Below are 19,953 nucleotides of genomic sequence, written 5' to 3'. Positions count from 1 at the left end.
CAAAACAATCAACTCAAACTTTAGTAAATTGATGTACATAAATCATAGCTACTCATATTCTTTCTAATATTGGCTTAGTTTAAAAGGCATCATCAAGTATAAGACTGTATCTGTATAATCAAAAAACTCAAAGAAGACTCCATACAAGAAAAACACTTAGAAAATGACAGGACATTTTCACGTATAGTCATTTAAAAACATTTCAACATAAGTACATTATTAACTTTTTATTCATAAATTACCAGTCAAACAAATTTCCATTTGACCTATAATCATAGTTCACAAAATCTGTAGTCTTTTTAACTACGGAAAATGTCAAATACATACTAAAGTAGAAAAACAGTACCATGAATTCTTATGAACCAATATCCAGCTTAAAGGAATATTAATTCATGGCCAACATTGTGCATTTATAATCCCATCCACTTCCTTTCTGAACCCTTCCACACTGCAGACCCGGTACACGGATTATTTTGAAGTAAATCCCCCCAAAATAGTATCATTTCATCCATGTATTTTTTAGTATTTATCTCTAAAAGGTAAGATATTATCTCATAACAGATTATGAAGAAAAGCTAATTCAATTACAGTTCATCCCAGACATAGATGACTGGCTTCCTTCTCCCTCTTTTTTCACATCCCACACTTAAGTTATCTGCACCTCTAACAACGTATTTTACAATTATTGGTTTGGGTGATCTCTTCCTCAGGACTGGAACTATATAAGGACAAAGGCCTCTTCTGGCTCACTACTGGGCCCCTAAGGACCTAACAATCTTTTTGTAGAACTTAACCTCAGCAGCTGCAGATCTTCCCCATACAAAATATTGATTACCTCTGCAATGTGTTTGTACTGGTTTTATTTTTTTACAATATTTGGACCTTCTAAAATTTTAAAACACTACATTATAAAGTTGGTGACTTTAAAACAATTTCCTCCTAGTAGTGATTATAAGGCCTTTGCCTTATAATATTTCATTAAACCATGAATTCATTAAAAAAAAATTTCCTATTAAAACATTGTTTTAAATTTAAAAATACAAATCCTCATTCTCAACTGTTAAAATCTCTAGACGGAGTAACAAGAAACAGTGGTGATGGGTGTCCCAGAAGGAGAAGAGAAGGGAAAAGGAGGAGAAAAACTAATGGAGGAAATTATCACTGAAAATGTCCCAACTCTTATGAAAGACTTAAAATTACAGATCCAAGAAGTGCAGCGTACCCCAAAGAGAATAGATCCAAATAGATGTACTCCAAAGACATTTACTAATCAGAATGTCAGAGGTCAAACAGAAAGAATCTTGAAAGCAGCAAGAGAAAAGCAATCCATCACATACAAGGGAAGCCCAATAAGACTATGCATAGATTTTTCAGCAGAAACCACGGAGGCGAGTAGACAGTGGGATGATATATTTAAATGACTAAAAGACAAAAACTGCCAACCAAGAATTCTATATCCAGCAAAATTATCCTTCAAAAATGAGGGAGAAATTAAAACATTTTCAGACAAAAAATCACTGAGAGAATCTGTGACCAAGAATCCAGCTCTGCAAGAAATACTAAAGGGAGCACTAGAGACAGGTACGAAAAGACAGAAGAGAGAACTGTGGAGAATAGTGTAGAAAGGAAGACTATAAGTAAAGGTAAAAAGAAGGAAAATTAGATATGACATATAAAATCCAAAAGGCAGAGTGGTAGAAGAAAGTACCATCCATACAGTAATAACACTAAATGTTAATGGATTAAACTCTCCAATCAAAAGACATAGACTGGCAAAATGGATTAAAAAACAGGACCCATCTATATACTGTCCCTATTCAAAGGACATGAGGGCAAGGACACAAACGGACATTTGCACACCAATGTTTATAGCAGCATTATTATAATTACCAAGAGATGGAAGCAGCCAAAATCTCCATCAACAGACGGGTGGCTAAACAAACTGTGGCATATACATACGATGGAATATTAGGCGGCTGTAAGACAGACTAAAGTTATGAACTATGTAACAACATGGATGGACCTTGAGGACATTATGCTGAGTGAGACCGGCCAGAAACAGAAGGGCAAATACTGTATGGTCTCACTGATATGAACTGATATTAGTGACTAAACTTGGAATATTTCATTGGTAATGGGGACCATCAGGAGATAGAAATAGGGTAAGATATTGGGTAATCGGAGCTGAAGGGATACAGACTGTGCAACAGGACTGAATATAAAAACTCAGAAATAGCACAATACTACCTAACTGTAATACAATTATGTTAAAACAGTGAATGAAGCTGAATGTGAGAATGATAGAGGGAGGAGGGCTGCGGGCATAAATGAAATCACAAAGACAGACAGATGATAAAGACTGAGATGCTATAATCTAGGAATGCCTAGAGTGTATAATGATAGTGACAAAACGTACAAATTTAAAAACTGTTTTTGCATGAGGAAGAACAAAGGAATGTCATTACTGCAGGGTGCTGAAAATAGATGGTAATTAATATTTTAAAATTTCAACTTATGCGTGAGACTAAAGCAAAAAATGTTTATTTGGCACAAAATTTATATTTTGACTAGTGCATTTCCTAACATAACTTATGCAGATAGCTTGATTGAATACCATAAGTACCTGGAATCTTGGGTAGGACATGAGATTTTGTTGGTTTGTCCAGAGTGATGCCCCGATAAATCCCAGAGTGATTTGATCAGTGAGTGGAAAAGTATCTGGAAAGTTATTTCAGGGAATGGTGAGAACGGGGAGAAATTCAACTTCCCCAAGTTGAATTTCTGATATTCTCACAAGCAGTGTGGACAACCAAAGCTATAGGCAGAGCTCCCAGTCTTGAGGTTTGTTCATATGAAACTTAACCCCACAAAGGATAGGTCAAGCCTACTTAAAATTAGGCCTAAGAGTCACCCCCAAGAGAACCTCTTTTGTTGCTCAGATGTGGCCTCTCTCTCCAGTCAACACAACAAGCAATCTCATCACCCTTCCCCTGTCTGCATGGGACATGACTCCCAGGGGTGTGGACCTTCCTGGCAACGAGGGACAGAAATTCTAGAATGAGCTGAGACTCAGCATCAAGGGATTGAGAAAACCTTCTCAACCAAAAGGGGGAAGAGGGAAATGAGACAAATTAAGTGTCAATGGCTAAGAGATTCCAAACAGAGTCGAGAGGTTATCCTGGAGGTTATTCTTACACATCAAGTAGATATCACCTTGTTATTCAAGATGTAATGGAGAGGCTGGAGGGAACTGCCTAAAAATGTGGAGCTGTGTTCCAGTAGCCATGTTTCTTGATGATGACTGAATAATGATATAACTTTCACAATGTGACTGTGTGATTGTGAAAACCTTGTGTCTGATGCTCCTTTTATCTACCTTGTCAACAGATGAATAGAACATACGGAATAAAAATAATTAATAGAGGGAACAAATGTTAAAATAAATTTAGTTTGAAATGCTAGTGATCAATGAAAGTGAGGGGTAAGGGGTATGGTATGTATAATCATATTTTTTCTGTTTTCATTTGATTTCTTTTTCTGTTGTCTTTTTATTTCTTTTTCTAAACTGATGCAAATGTTCTAAGAAATGATGAATATGCAACTATGTGATGATATTGTGAATGACTGATTATATATGTAGAACGGAATGATCATATGTAAATGTTTATGTTCATCTGTTAATTTTTTTTATTAATAAATAAATACATTTTAAAAAATCTAATCAAAAAATTGAGGGAGGATAAAAAGAAGGCAAGGGACAAACAAAAAGAAGAAATCGAAAGTGTGAAAAAACAAATCACAGAACTTTATGGGAATAAAAGGCACAGCAGAAGAGATGAAAAAAACAATGGAAACCTACAATGTTAGATTTCAGGAGTCAGAAGACAGGATTAGTGAACTGGAGGACAGGACACCTGAAATCAGACAAGCAAAAGAAAATACAGGAAAGGAATTTAAAAATTTGTGCAGGGTCACAGGGAATTGACTGACAACACGAAGTGTATGACTATACATGTTCTGGGTGTCCCAGAAGGAGAAGAGAAGGGAAAAGGAGGAGAAGTATTAACAAAGGAAATTATCACTGAAAATTTCCCAACTCTTATGAAATTACAAATCCAAGAAGTGCAGCATACCCCAAACAGTACAGATCCGAGCAGACATACTCCAAGACACTTTACTCATCAAAATGTCAGAGTCAAAGAGAAAGAGAATTTTGAAAACATTAAAAGAAAAGCAATCCATCACATACAAGGAAATGCCAATAAGACTGTGTAGATTTCTAAGCAGAACTTATGGAGATGATAAGGCAGAGGTATGATATATCTTAAATTCTAAAAGACAAAAACTGTCAACCAAGAACTCTATATCCAGCAAAATCGTCCTTTCAAAATGAGGGGGAAATCAAAACATTTTCAGAAAAAAAAAATCACTGAAAGAATTTGTGACCAAGAGACCAGCTCTGCAGGAAATATTAAAGGGAGCAGTACTGTCAGATAGGAAAAGACAGAGAGAGAGGTGTGGAGAAGAGTGTAAAAATGAAGACTATCAATAAAGATAAAAAGAAGAAAAATTAGATATGACATATGTGATAGTTAGATTCAGTTGTCAACTTGGCCAGGTGAAGGCACCTAGTCCTGTTGCTGTGGACATGAGCCAATCGTACGTGGAACTCATCTGTTCCTGATTTACATCTGCAGTCGGCTAGGAGGCGTGCCTGCTGCAATGAATGACGTTTGACTTAATTGGCTGGTGCTTAAATGAGAGAGCTCAACGTAGCACAGCCCAAGCAGCTCGGTATTCCTCATCTCAGCACTTGCAGCTCAGCCCAGGCCTTTGGAGGTGCAGAAAGGAATCACCCCAGGGAAAGTTGTTGGAACCCACAGGCCTGGAGAGAAGGCCAGCAGAGACCATCCTGTACCTTCCCACGTAAGAAAGAACCTCAGCTGAAAGTTAGCTGCCTTTCCTCTTAAGAACTAACAAAATAAATCCCCTTTTATTAAAAGCCAATCCATCTCTGCTGTGTTGCATTCTGGCAGCTAGCAAACTTGAACAATATATAAAATCCAAAAGGCAAAATAGTAAAAGAAATTATTACAGTAATAACACTAAATGTTAATGGATTAAACTCCCCAATCAAAAGACACAGACTGGTAGAATGGGTTAAAAAAATAGGAACCAGCTAAATAGGAGACAAACATAGATTGAAAGTGAATACTTGGGAAAAGATATTTCATGCAAACAACAATCAAAAAAGAGCAAAAGTACCTATACTAATATCCAACAACTTAGACTTCAAATAGAAAACAATCAAAGGAGACAAAGAAGGACACGATGTATTAATAAAAGGAACAATTCAACAAGAAGACATAACAATAATAAGTATTCATACACCAAGTCAAAGTGCTCCAAAATACGTGAGGAAAATGCTAAAAACACCGAAAAGAGAAATATACATATCTACCATACCAGAGTTGGAGACTTCAATTCCCCGCTTTTATCAATGGACAGAATATCTAGACAGAGGATCAATAAAGAAACAGAGAATTTGAACAATACAATAAACAAAGTAGACATTATAGAACATTATACCCCACAACAGCAGAAAACACCTTTTTCTCAAGTGCTCATGGATCATTCTCAAGGACAGACCATATGCTGGGTGGCAAACCAAGTCTCAATAAATTTAAAAAGATTGAAATAATAAAAACACATTCTCAGATCAGCACGGAATGAAGTTGGAAAACAATAAAAGGCAGAGGGCCAGAAAATTCACAAATATATGGAGGCTGAACAACACATTCAACCCACAACCAGTGGGTCAAGGAACAAATTAGAAGAGAAATCAGTAAATACCTTGAAGCAAATGAAAATAAAAACACAATATATCAAAATTTATGGGATGCAGGAAAAGTAGTGGTAAGAGGGAAATTTATTGCCCCAAATGCCTATATCAAAAAAGAAGAGCAAAAATCGAGGAATTCATTGTTCACTTGGAAGAACTAGGGAAAGCACAGCAAACTAACCCCAAAGAAAGCAAAAGGAAAGAAATAACAAGATTAGAGCAAAAATAAATGAAACTGAGAACAGGAAAACAATCGAGAAAATCAATAATGTAGAAACTGAGGAATAGAAAAGATATTGCAAAATGGCATACGTTTCTGTCAGTTAAATACATTACATTTAAATGACTTCAACTGTACAATTACAAGGCAGCACTTAGGGTACACAGGTGGTTCAGTGGTAGAATGTTCAAATTCCATGCAGGAAACACAGGTTTGATTCTGTACCAGACACCAAAAAAATTTTTTTTTTAATTTAAAAAAAGGTAGAGTTTGGCAGAATCTATAAAACGAATTATCTGACTCACTTTAGATCAACAAATAGGCTGAATGTGAAAGAACAGAAAAGGATATTTCAGGCAATCAATAACCAAAAGAGAGTTGGAGTGGCTGCACTAATACCAAACAGGTAGATTTTAAGTAAAAAATTATTATGAGATAAAAAAATAAAGTGATAAATAATAAAAGGGTCAATCCAACAAGAAGATGTAATAATGATGAACATATAATAGGTACCTAAAAACAGAGCCTGTAAACATATAAAGCAAAAAAGCACCACATAATGGATGTTGAGGACATTATGCTGAGTGAGATAAGCCAGAAACAAAAGGACAAATACTGTATGGTCTCACTGATAATGAACTAACATTAATGAATGAACTTGGAGAATTTCATTTAAGAACAGAGGTATTCAAGAAATAGAAATAGGGGAGATATTGGGTAATTGGAGCTGAAGAGATACAGATTGTGCAACAGGACTGATTGTAAAAATTCAGAAATGGATAGCACAATACTATCTGATTGTAGCACAATAATGTAAATACACTGAACGAAGCTGAATGTGAGAAGGACAGAGGGAGGAGGGGTGGGGGCACCAATGAAACCAGAAGGAAAGATAGAAGATAAAGTCTGAGATGGTATAATCTACGAATGCCTAGAGAGTACAATGGTAGTGATGTACAAATTAAAAAAAGTTTTTGCATGAGGAAGAATAAAGGAATGTCAATATTGCAGGGTGATGAAAATAGATGGTAATTCATATTTTAAAACTTCAACTTATGTGTGAAACTAAAGCAAAAAATGTTTATTTGGTACAAAATTTATATTTTGACTAGTGCATTTCGTAATATAACTCATGTGAACAGCTTAACTGAACACCATAGTACTTGGAACCTTGAGTAGGGCATGAGATTTTGTAGGTTTGTCCAGAGTGATGCCCTGATAAATCCCAGACTGATTTGAACAGTGAATAAAAAAAAGTATTTGCAAAGTCCCCTTGGGGGAATGGCAAAAAAGGGGGGAAATTCAACTTCCCCAAGTGGAGAATTCTTGATATTCTCAAAAGTAGTGGGGAGAACCAAAGCAATAGGCTGAGCCCCCAATCTTGGGGTTTGTTCATATGAAACTTAACCTGGCAAAGGATAGGTTGCTCAGATGTGGCCTCTCTCTCAGCCAACATGAGAAGCAAACTCACTGTCCTTCCCCTCTCTACATGGGACATGACTTCCAGAGGTGTGGACCTTCCTGGCAACATGAGACAGAAATTCTAGAATGAGCTGGGACTCAGGATCAAGGGATTGAGAAAACCTTCTCACCCAAAACCAGGAAGAGAGACATGAGACAAAATAAACTGTCAATGAATGAGAGATTCCAGAGTGGAGAGGTTATCCTGGAGGCTATTCTTACGCATTAAATAGATATCACCTGTTTAGTTAAGGTGTAATGAAGAGGCTGGAGGGAACCACCTGAAAATGTAAAGCTGTGCTCCAGTAGCCATGTTTCTTCAAGGTGACTGTATAATGATAAAGCTTTCACAATGTAACTATGTGATTGTGATTGTCTGATGCTCCTTTTATCTACCTTATCGGCAGATGAGTAAACTATATGGATTAAAAATAAATACATAATGGGGGAACAAATTTTAAAATAAATGTAGTTGATTGAAATGTTAGGAGTTATCAATGAAATGGGAGGGGTAAGAATATGGCATGTATGAATTTTTTTGTTTTCTTTTCATTTCTTTTTCTGAATTGATGCAAATGTTGTAAGAAATGATCATGATGATATATACAACTATATGATGATATTATGAGTTACTGATTATATAACAAGAACGGAATGGTCATATGGTAAGAATGTTTGTGTCTGTATGTGGTTATGTATCATAAATGAAAATTTTTTTTAAAAGGCATTGATAAAAAAAGAATAAAGGAATGTCAATACTGCAAGATAATGAAAACAGATGGTACTTTAAAACTTCAACTTCAACATCTGCGTGGGACTAAAGCAAAAAATGTTTATTTGGTACAAAATTTATATTTTGACTAGAACATATCCTAATATAATTTATATGGACAAGTTAACTGAACACCTTAAGTACATGGAACCTTGAACAGGGCATGAGATTTTGTAGGTTTATCCAGCGTGATGCCACAATAAATCCCAGTGTGATCTGAACTATGAATAAAGAAGTATTTGCAGAGTCCCATTGGAGAACTGGGGAGAAAGGAGGAAATATTCAAATGCCCCATTTGGAGAATTTCTGATATCCTCACCAAGCAGTGGAGACAACCAAACTCAATAGATAGAGTCCTTGATCTTAGCGTTTGCCCCTATAAAACTTATTCTTGCAAAGGACAGGCTAACCCTACTTAAAATCAGGCCTAAGAATCACCCCAAGCAAACTTCTTTTGTTGCTCAGATGTGGCCTCTCTCTCCAAGCCAACGCAGCAGGTGAAATCAGTCTTCCCCTCTCTCCCTACGTGGGACATAATTCCCAGGGCTATAAATCTCCCTGGCAACATAAGATAAAAATCCGAGGGTGAGCTGGGACCAGGCATCAAGGGAATGAGAAAGACTTCCTGACAAAAGGGGGAAGAGAAATGAGACAAAATAAAGTGTAAGTGGCTGAGAGATTTCGAACAGAGCAGAGAGGTTGTCCTGGAGGTTATTCCTATCCATTACATGGAAATCCCTTTTTAGTTTATGGTGTATTAGAGTGGCTAGAGGGAAATATTTGAAACTGTTGAGCTGTGTTCCAGTACTCTTGATTCTAGAAGGCGACTGTATAAAGTTACAGGTTTTATAATGAAACTGTGGGACTGTGAAAACCATACGTCTGATGCTCCTTTTAGCTAAGGAATGGACAGATGAGTAAAAAATATGGATAAAAATAAATAATAGAGGGGATAAGGGGTAAAATATAAATAAATGGGTAGATGGAAATACTAGTGATCAATGAGAGGGAAGGGTAAGGGGTATGATATGTGTGAGTTTTTTCTTTTTATTTCTTTTTTTGGAGTGACGCAAATGTTCAGAAAAAATGATGAATACACAACTATGTGATGATATTGTAAGCCACTGATTGTAACCATGTCAAGAATGTTGGTATGTCAGTCCACTGTTTATAATAAAAACATATTTTTAAAATGTATAGTGTGCAAAAGGAGTAATTTCAGAAATAATTAATTGAAATTGTGATAATTAACTCTGAAGTTTTAAATAACATTAAACTGGATTCAAGTTAGGTATAAACCCAAGAAATGAAATGAAGCCATGTCCAAACAAAAACTTGGACATGAATCTTCATAGTAGCATTATTTGGAACAGCAAAAAATTAGAAACAACCCAAATATCCATCAACTAATGAATGGTAAACAAAATGTGATATATATCCGTGCAACAGAATATTATTTGGCCATAAAATGAAATGAAATAATGATACATGCTACTACATGGTGAACCTTGAAAACAAGGATGGGTTAAAAATGCCAGATACAAAAAGTCACATATTTGATGATTCTATTGCTATCAAATGATCAGAATAAGTAAACCCGTAGCGACAGAAGTCACATTAGTGGTTGCCAGGAGTTAGGGCACAGGGATGGCCAGTAAATGGTACGGGAATTCTACTAGGGGATATGAAGATATTCTATAATTAGTGGTGATGCTTGCACAAATTGGTAATGTAATGGAAACAATGAATTATGTATTTTAAAACAACTAAAACGCTGAATTTTAATGTCTCTCCTCCCAAGGTAACCGCTTTGAACTGAAATATTCATTTCTGGTATAATAATTAAATGACCACTTCATAACTTAGTAGTCCAAGTACAGTGTGTTTGTTAGTAATGAGATATGACTAAGAAGTAAAATGGAGAAGTAACTCCTAATATACCAGAAAGAAAGTATATGTGGCATTAGAGTACAGAACAAATTCGCAGATTACACCACCTGTCTTTCTACTTATATTTATGATTTTAGGCCAAATTTAAACATCGATTTGAGAAAAAGAAGCAATCAAATTTCTACCTGACATTTTAACCTCTAATTTATAACAAGACAAGAGTCTAGTAAAAATATACTATATAATAAACAGTGTCCTTAGTCCTTTGCAACAGGTGGCTGCCTGGCAAAGAGCAAAAATTCTGGAGCCAGATGGCCTTGGATCTAATACGAGCACCATCACTTTGGGAAACCACTTAATCTCGCTCAACTTCAATTTCCTAATCTGCAAAATGAAACAGTGGCCATGCCTAGCAGCTCATAGGTTGTTTTGAGGATGAAATGAGAAAATAGTTATTAAGGTCTTAGTAAGTGCTTGGCTGCCTGGCATATGTTAAATATATGTTAAGAATGAAAATTAACAACAGCAGCATATATCCATTGTTGTATTCTTTTAAGAAATTGCCACAGTCGCCTCAATCTTCAGCAAATATCACCCTGATTAGTCATTAGCCATCAACATCAAGGCAAGACCCTCCATCAGCAAAAACCTTAAGACTAGCTGAAGATTCAGAATATGTTCAGAATTATTTAGCAATAAAGTTTTTCTAAATTAAGGTAAGTATACTATTTTTTTTTTAGACAAATGCAAATTGCAAAAGTACTAGAGGAGAGTATAGTGTAAACACAAATTTTATATGCACTGAAACCAAAACATTTGTGTGACTGGCTCTACTGTGGTATTTGCTTTACTGTTCAGTCTGAAACCAAAACCATTCTATCTCTAAGGTGCACCTCTATATAAAGATATCCTACAACTCAACAACAAAAATTTAAAAAGGGACAGAGGAAAAAAATTAAATAAAAAAAGGATAAAAGACATGAACAGACATTTCTCCAAAGATGACATACAAACGGCTAAAAGCACACAAAAAGACAGATGCTCAACATTATTTGCCATTAAGGAAATGCAAAACCAAACCACAAAGAGATACCATCTCACACTCATTAGAATGGTTGCTATTTAAAAATAAAAACCACAGAAAATAAACTTTGGAGATATTGTTAAGAAACAGGGAACTCGAACTTCCGGAGAAGATGGCGGCTTAGTAAGACGCGCGGGTCTTAGTTCTTCCTCCAGAACAGCAACTACAGAAACAGAAACAATACGAAACAGCTCCCCGAGCCACGACAGAGACCAAAAAGACAGCGTACCCCATTCTGGAACGGCTGAACGGGCAGAGAGAATCTGCTGCGGTGAGATACCAAGGGGCGCGCATTTTCCCGGCCGGGGCGGCTGGCGACTGGGGTCCCCTCCACGCACGTGGCTCCCCGGTCTGACTGGGAACGTTGGATAGCGGGGCCCTCCCGCCACGCTTGGCGTCTAAGGCCAGCCGGGCAATTTTGACCAGCACTCCCCCAAGCCGCAGCGGCCGGCGACCCCCCGCTCCACGCGCGGTTTCCCGGGTCGACTGCGAGATTCGGATTGGCAAGTTAAAGGAGCCACAGCATCTTTTACTGGTGGGACCCACAGACAGACGAGTGCCACGAGCGCCACCTACTGGGCAGGAAAAAAAAACAGAGCCCAGAGATTTCATAGAAAAACCTTTCAACCAGCCGGGTCCCACACCCAGGGAAATCTGATCAAATGCCCAGACACCAGCAGAAAATAATGGATAACACTCGGAAAATTGAAGATACGGCCCAGTCAAAAGAACAAACCAATAGTTCAAATGAGATACAGGAGCTGAGACAACTAATGCTGAATATACGAACAGAAATGGAAAAACTCTTCAAAAACCAAATCAATAAATTGAGGGAGGACATGAAGAAGACATGGGCTGAACAAAAAGAAGAAATAGAAAATCTGAAAAAACAAATCACAGAACTTATGGGAGTGAAAGACAAAGAAGAAAAAATGGAAAAAACAATGGACACCTACAATGGTAGATCTAAAGAGACAGAAGCTACAATTAGTGAACTGGAGGATGGAACACCTGAATTCCAAAAAGAAACAGAAACTATAGGGAAAAGAATGGAAAACTTGAGCAGGGGATCAGGGAACTGAATGACAATATGAAGCGCACAAATATACGTGTTGTGGGTGTCCCAGAAGGAGAAGAGAAGAGAAAAGGAGGAGAAAAACTAATGGAAGAAATTATCACTGAAAATTTCCCAACTCTTATGAAAGACCTAAAATTACAGATCCAAGAAGTGCAGCGCACCCCAAAGAGAATAGACCCAAATAGGCGTTCTCCAAGACACTTACTAGTTAGAATGTCAGAGGTCAAAGAGAAAGAGAGGATCTTGAAAGTAGCAAGAGAAAAACAATCTGTCACATACAAGGGAAACCCAATAAGACTATGTGTAGATTTCTCAGCAGAAACCATGGAAGCTAGAAGACAGTGGGATGATATATTTAAATTACTAAAAGAGAAAAACTGCCAACCAAGACTTCTATATCCAGCAAAATTGTCCTTCAAAAATGAAGGAGAAATTAAAACATTTATAGACAAAAAGTCACTGAGAGAATTTGTGACCAAGAGACCAGCTCTGCAAGAAATACTAAAGGGAGCACTAGAGTCAGATACGAAAAGACAGAAGAGAGAGGTATGGAGTACAGTGTAGAAAGAAGGAAAATCAGATATGATATATATAATACAAAAGCCAAAATGGTAGAGGAAAATATTATCCAAACAGTAATAACACTAAAAGTTAATGGACTACTTTCTGCTCTTGGACACCGCTGGGGAAGCATCGTTGAAGTCATTTCTCTCACTGCCGTCATGTCCAAGTCAGAGTCTCCTAAAGAGCCTGAACAGCTGCGGAAGCTCTTCATCGGAGGGTTAAGCTTTGAAACAACCGATGAAAGTCTGAGGAGCCATTTTGAGCAATGGGGAACACTCACGGATGTGTGGTAATGAGAGATCCAAACACGAAACGCTCCCGAGGCTTTGGGTTTGTCACCTACGCCACTGTGGAGGAGGTGGATGCAGCCATGAATGCAAGGCCACATAAAGTGGATGGAAGAGTTGTGGAACCAAAGAGGGCTGTCTCAAGAGAAGATTCTCAAAGACCAGGTGCCCACTTAACTGTGAAAAAGATCTTTGTTGGTGGCATTAAAGAAGACACTGAAGAACATCACCTAAGAGATTATTTTGAGCAGTATGGGAAAATTGAAGTGATTGAAATCATGACCAACCGAGGCAGTGGCAAGAAGAGAGGCTTTGCTTTTGTAACCTTTGACGACCATGACTCTGTGGATAAGATTGTCATTCAGAAATACCATACTGTGAATGGCCATAACTGTGAAGTAAGGAAAGCCCTGTCTAAGCAAGAGATGGCCAGTGCTTCATCCAGCCAAAGAGGTCAAAGTGGTTCTGGAAACTTCGGTGGTGGTCGTGGAGGTGGTTTTGGTGGGAATGACAACTTTGGTCGTGGAGGAAATTTCAGTGGTCGTGGTGGTTTTGGTGGCAGCCGAGGTGGTGGTGGATATGGTGGCAGTGGGAATGGCTATAATGGTTTTGGTAATGATGGAAGCAATTTTGGAGGTGGTGGAAACTACAATGATTTTGGCAGTTACAACAATCAGTCTTCAAATTTTGGACCCATGAAGGGAAGAAATTTTGGAGGCAGAAGTTCTGGCCCCTATGGTGGTGGAGGCCAATATTTTGCCAAACCACGAAACCAAGGTGGCTATGGTGGTTCCTCCAGCAGCAGTAGCTACGGCAGTGGCAGAAGATTTTAATTCCAGGAAACAAAGCTTAGCAGGAGAGGAGAGCCAGAGAAGTTACAGGGAAGCTACAGGTTACAACAGATTTGTGAACTCAGCCAAGCACAGTGGTGGCAGGGCCTAGCTGCTACAAAGAAGACATGTTTTAGACAATACTCATGTGTATGGGCAAAAAAACACAAGGACTGTATTTGTGACTAATTGTATAACAGGTTATTTTAGTTTCTGTTCTGTAAGTGTAAAGCATTCCAACAAAGGGTTTTAATGTAGATTTTTTTTTTTGCACCCATGCTGTTGATTGCTAAATGTAATAGTCTGATCATGACGCTAAATAAATGTGTCTTTAAAAAAAAAAAAAAAAGTTAATGGACTGAATTTCCCAATCAAAAGACATAGACTGGCAGAATGGATTACAACCCAGCAATACCACTGCTAGGTATCTACTCAAAGGACGTAAGGGCAAAGACACAGACGGACATTTGCACACCAGTGTTTATAGCAGCATTATCTACAACTTCAAAGAGATGGAAACAGCCAAAATGTCCATCAACAGACGAGTGGCTAAACAAACTGTGGCGTATACCTACGATGGAATATTATGCAGCTTTAAGACAGACTAAACTTATGAAGTATGTAATAACATGGATGGACCTAGAGAACATTGAGTGAGTCTAGCCAAAAACTAAAGGACAAATACTGTATGGTCCCACTGATGTGAACCGACATTCGAGAATCAGCTTGGAATATATCATTGGTAACAGAGACCAGCAGGAGTTAGAAACAGGGTAAGATAATGGGTAATTGGAGATGAAGGGATACAGACTGTGCAACAGGACTAGATACAAAAACTCAAAAATGGACAGCACAATAATACCTAAGTGTAATGTAACTATGTTGGAACACTGAATGAAGCTGCACCTGAAATATAGTTTTTTTTGTTTGTTAAAAAAAAAAAAAAAAAAACCATGGGACAGGGCGGTGCCACGGTGGTTCAGTGGCAGAATTCTCACCTGCCATGCCAGAAACCGGGTTTGATTCCAGAGCCTGCTCATGCCAGGAATAAAAAAGAAAAATAACAAAATAAATAAACAAAATCCATGGGATGTCCCCATAGAAATCATCACTGGATTCCTCACAAGTGAGAGAGACTTGGTAAGGGAAGTTGGGGGTAGGGAGACGGAGGAGTGAGGACAGAGGCGAGGGGTGGACTCGGAGATCTCCCCTGATCTATTTCAGCTGCTGCTGAGGTGAGATCAGAATCTGAGGGAGAGCTGAGGGAACAGAAGCAGAAGTCCAAGCTGATTTCAAACTCTGGGGAGAAACTGGGTCTAGAGCAGTAGGAGAAAGGGTGGAAGAGGAAGGAAATTGAGGAAGCTGTAGCAAAAAAAGAAAGAGTCCTACATTCCTACGGTCAGGAAACTACGGAAGCCATTTTATGTGAAAAATAAACTGAGGATATAATCTGGAAAAAAAAAAAAAGAGGGCAAGAGAGCTAATGATCTCTCCCATGCTGTAGTCAGAGTTCAGTGGGTTCAAAATAGGCCTGTGCAGTTTGCATTAATCAGAGTTCTCTAGGGAAACAGAACAAACAGGAGATATCTGTCAATATGAGATTTTATAAAAGTATCTCATGCAACTGTGGGGATACAAGAGTCCAAATTCTGTTGGGAAAGCCATGAGCTAGCAACTCCAATGAAGGTCTTCCATGAATTCCCCAGTAGATGGTGACTGGCAGAAGTGGAGAGAGAGATTCTCTCTTGCAACTTCTTTAAAGCCTTCAATGATTAGATTAAACATCCCTCATTGCAGAAGACAATAGCCCTAGCTGACTGCAGATGTAATCAGCCATAGATGCGGTCAACATGCTGATGATTTAAGTCCACGAACTAACCCCACAGCATCAATTACACCAGTGCTTGCTTGACTAGACAACTGGAACCATCACCTGGCTAAGCTGACACATGAGCTTGACCATCTCAGTCTTTATTCATTTCAAAAAACCATATTCAATCCTGTTTCATGCCTACTGAAGTCTAGGGCTATGATTTCCAGCAATTTACTTATACAAACAAAATGATCGATTATGACATTATGGGTACTGGTAAATGCTCTTTGAGGTATATGATGGTGGGCATTGATTTAAAATCTGGTAGCAAATTGCCTTTGAGATCATGTTTCACTTCTATGTTCATGACACGAGATTTTGCTGTCTTGATATCAGAAAGGAATTTCTTCTTAAGTAACTGTAACTGTAACATTCGAGCACTGCTTGTGTGAGGCAAGAAGTGTGAGCTGGCACAGCTCCACTGGGAATCCAATCTGTGTCTGCAATGTATTATAATTCTGTCACCTCAAAAAAAAAAAAAAAAAAAAAAAAGAAACAGGGAACTCCATTCATTGTTGATGGGAATGTGGAATACAGCCACTTCGGAAAACAGTTTGGCAGTTTCTCAGAAAGTTAAGAAATTAACACAAGACCCAGTAATCCCACTTCTAGGTACACACCCAAAAGAACTGAAAGTAGAGACTCAAACGGATATTTGTACATTAATGTAGCAGCCCTATTCACAAAAGGTGGAAACAACCCAATTGTCCACCAACAGATGAATGAATAAAGAAAATATAGGATACAGATACATAAAGAAATACATAGACAATAAGATATAATGGAATATTATTCAATTATAAAGAAGAATGAGGGTCTGAAACCTGCAACAATACAGATGTAAGTAAAATAAATCAGATACAAAAGAACAAATATGGTATGATCTTGTTGATATGAAATAACCAGAATAAGCAAACTGATTCTGATTAAGTCAGAAGTTTAGAATACAGGTACCAGGGGCTGGGGTGAGGGTAGAGAAAGAGGAGTTAATACTTAATTGGTACAGAGTTTCTGTATGGGGTGATAAAAGTTTTGGCAACGAATAGTGGCAATGATAGCAAACTGTGAATATAATTACACTTCTGAATTATATATTTGGATGTGGTTACAAGGGCAAATTTTAGGTTATATCTATACTTCTAGAATATAAATGTAAAAACTGAAAACCACAGGCCTATACAAAGCAAACCGTGAACCCTAATATAAACTAGAGACTATAATTAATAGTATAATTATAATATTGTTTGTCAATCATAACAAAAGTGCCATACTAATTCAAAGTGCTAATAATAAGGAAAACAATGTGAGCTGGGGTATATGGGAACTCGATATTTTCAACAAGATTTTTCTACAAACCTATAACTTCTCTAATAAAAAAAATCAGACAAAGAAATTAACTAAAATTCACTTTGATGGACTGTGGACTTTGGGCATTATACATGATGCCTGCTGAATACAGGTGGCTGAAGGATGCACTGACTGAGAAGTAGATTGGCGAACAAGAGTGTATACACATGATCGAATATCATTGCTACAGAAAGGCATGAAGTTGTGAGGTATACAACACTGCAAATGAACCTTTACGACATTTAGTGAGGCAAAATAAGCCCGAAACAACAGAGCAAAAGAGAGTAAAATATATATATAAATATCTGAGGGCGGGTGCACAGGTAGTTCAGTGGTAGAATGCTCACCTTCCATGAGGGAGACCCGGATTTAATTCCTGGACCATGTACCCCAGAAAAAGAACAACAAGGGGAATTTCAAGGTAAGATGGCAGAGTAGAGAGCTCCAGGATTCAGTCCTTACAGTAAAACAACTATTAAACAAGCAGTAACTATCTGAAACAACTGTTCTCAGGCTCTGGAGGGCTGAACACTGTATAGCATTCAGAGAAGAGTATGAAAAAAGAGGCTGATAAACTACAGCAAAGAACAATGAGTTGTTCTCTGTGCAAAGGGGTTGCCAACACCCAATCCCCAATCTCACAGTGAACCACATTGGTTTCAAGTCCACGGCTAGCTCCCTGGGGACAGAAAGAGATATAAAAATTCTCCTTTCCAACAATGGGGGGCACAGTGGATCACTGACCACAGATTTTCATTAGCAAATTTGGATCCCAGGGTCCCATCTCTGAGCTAATATTTCAATCCACTCTGCCCCAAACATGGCACAGCCCTTATTTACAAACTTGCCCCTCACAGAGACACAGATGGTAGTAATTTTAAGACACAGCACTTTCTCAGGGCTCTAGGAAATGGTTAACTGAGGGGCTGCATTTGCTAGGTAGCCCAGAAATGCACAGATCTGAGGAAACTATAGAAACTTTTGGTACTCTTCCTAATCCCCTCCCCTGGGAACTGAAGACCTAGTCTGCCCACCCTTTGGGGTCTCTTCACCCTGTTCTAGCCAAGAAATAGTGCCTTGGAAAATTCCTCTGCAGGATGACCTTCCTCCCAGAATTTGACCTCTAGGCAAAAGCAAGTAGAGGCAAAGAAAGGAGTGTGAAAAACTATAGAGGCTAAATAAAAACAAACAGCAAACTTTAATAACTAATGTGAAACAGTCTAGTTTAGGAAAATCTGTTTGGACAGTGTTTGTTACTAAAGTAATTCTCATAACACTAACCTGGACAGTGTTTGTTACTAAAGTAATTCTCATAACACTAACCTGCTTTGACTGTATTTAGCAAAAAGTAGTTTTATCGGTAATTTAATAAACTTTTTTTAAAGGATCCTAGCTCCAGATTTCAGAGAGCGTCTTTTAAACTCTCTGATTTAATCAACTTAATTCTGATAGTCTTTTTGTAGACCTAACCCTTACCAAAAGTAATCACAGTTATAGTCACTTGGTTCTTTTAAGATTTTCAGGTACTTGACATAAGAAAAACTCTTCTAAAACAGTCCAGTTGCTTTCTTAAACAGTACTGATTTTACTTAAACATTTTCAAAGCTAACAAAGCATGTCAATTTTAATGCTGACTTTACTTGCATACATAAAGTTTAGTCTGAATTCTCCACAGACCTCTGTAGGGAATTGTTAGGAACATCAAAGGTCAGAATGCAATGCTGCAGGTAACCAATAAGAAAGGAAAGGTTTTTTTCTTTTGTTTTGTTTTCCTCTCTTTGAGAGACTTAAAATGGCTGAAATTGCCCCTAGCAAATGCCACTGATTTCAAGTAATTAAAATGTCACCTACTCCTTTGCATGGAGTCCAACACAAATATGTATAAATATAAAAAAAAATACGTCATACTTCAGCTGCCAACAGGTTTTTAGAACATATTCTACCCTAAATATAATGAAAAGACTTTTTATTACACCATGTCTCAGCATAACAAAGCTCTGTGCCTGACAGAGAGGGAGAAGGAATACCATACTAATTTATTGTTGTTTCACGTCTGTTGTTTCTAATCTACTGGGTTGTCTGAGGATTTGAACATAGGTAGCCAAGCAACGTTACCAGTTAGTAAAGTCATCTTACAAATATTCAATTTTAATAAATTTTCATTCAGAGAATCTATGGATTGTTAGGCTAGTGGAGTATTTCTGACTTGTAAAAAAGAAGTGAAAATTGGTACTTAATAAGAGAAGCAAAATTAGTTTGGACTAAAATAGGTATGTTTTGTTTTGACAATTCTATCCAAATGTCTCCCTATCCAAAGACAAACTCATATTGCTTAAAGATGTTTAAGTTCTTGTGGTAGCCACACCTTGAGGCACAGTATTGTACATAAGTAAATAGCTTGATTCTAAATTAAATCCAGATTAACTACTACACATTATTTTATATCTTTGTTATATTAAAATGTTTAAAAACACTGAAAACAAAACATTTGAAAGTTTGGGAAAAAAAAAAACAGCACAGATCAAAATTCCCAGAGAAGGAACAGAGGAAAGGAAGTTTTCTCCTGAAGGTGAAACAACTGCACAAAGACGATAATTAAAAAAATTCAGAAGAGTGACTGTCTCTTCTGAATCCTCTTAAATGCCTTCTGGTGATTAGTTTAACCATCACTCATTGAAGAAGACACTCCCCTTAGTTGATTACAG

At 37.5% G+C, this 19,953-nt stretch overlaps 1 protein-coding gene and 1 pseudogene across 17 annotated transcripts in view; one reads left to right on the top strand and one right to left on the bottom strand.

Annotated features, from left to right (window-relative positions):
• NSD1 (nuclear receptor binding SET domain protein 1) overlaps positions 1-19,953 on the bottom strand; it is a 240,700-nt gene that overhangs the window by 168,757 nt on the left and 51,990 nt on the right. The gene's annotated exons all lie outside the window — the stretch shown is intronic.
• LOC143664176 (heterogeneous nuclear ribonucleoprotein A1-like) lies at positions 13,012-14,268 on the top strand (annotated as a pseudogene).

The sequence above is a fragment of the Tamandua tetradactyla genome, chromosome 20 (assembly GCF_023851605.1).
Source record: "Tamandua tetradactyla isolate mTamTet1 chromosome 20, mTamTet1.pri, whole genome shotgun sequence".
NCBI lineage: Eukaryota > Metazoa > Chordata > Mammalia > Pilosa > Myrmecophagidae > Tamandua > Tamandua tetradactyla.
Note: the sequence above shows the minus strand (reverse complement) of the source record. Positions and strands in the feature narration are given on the sequence as shown.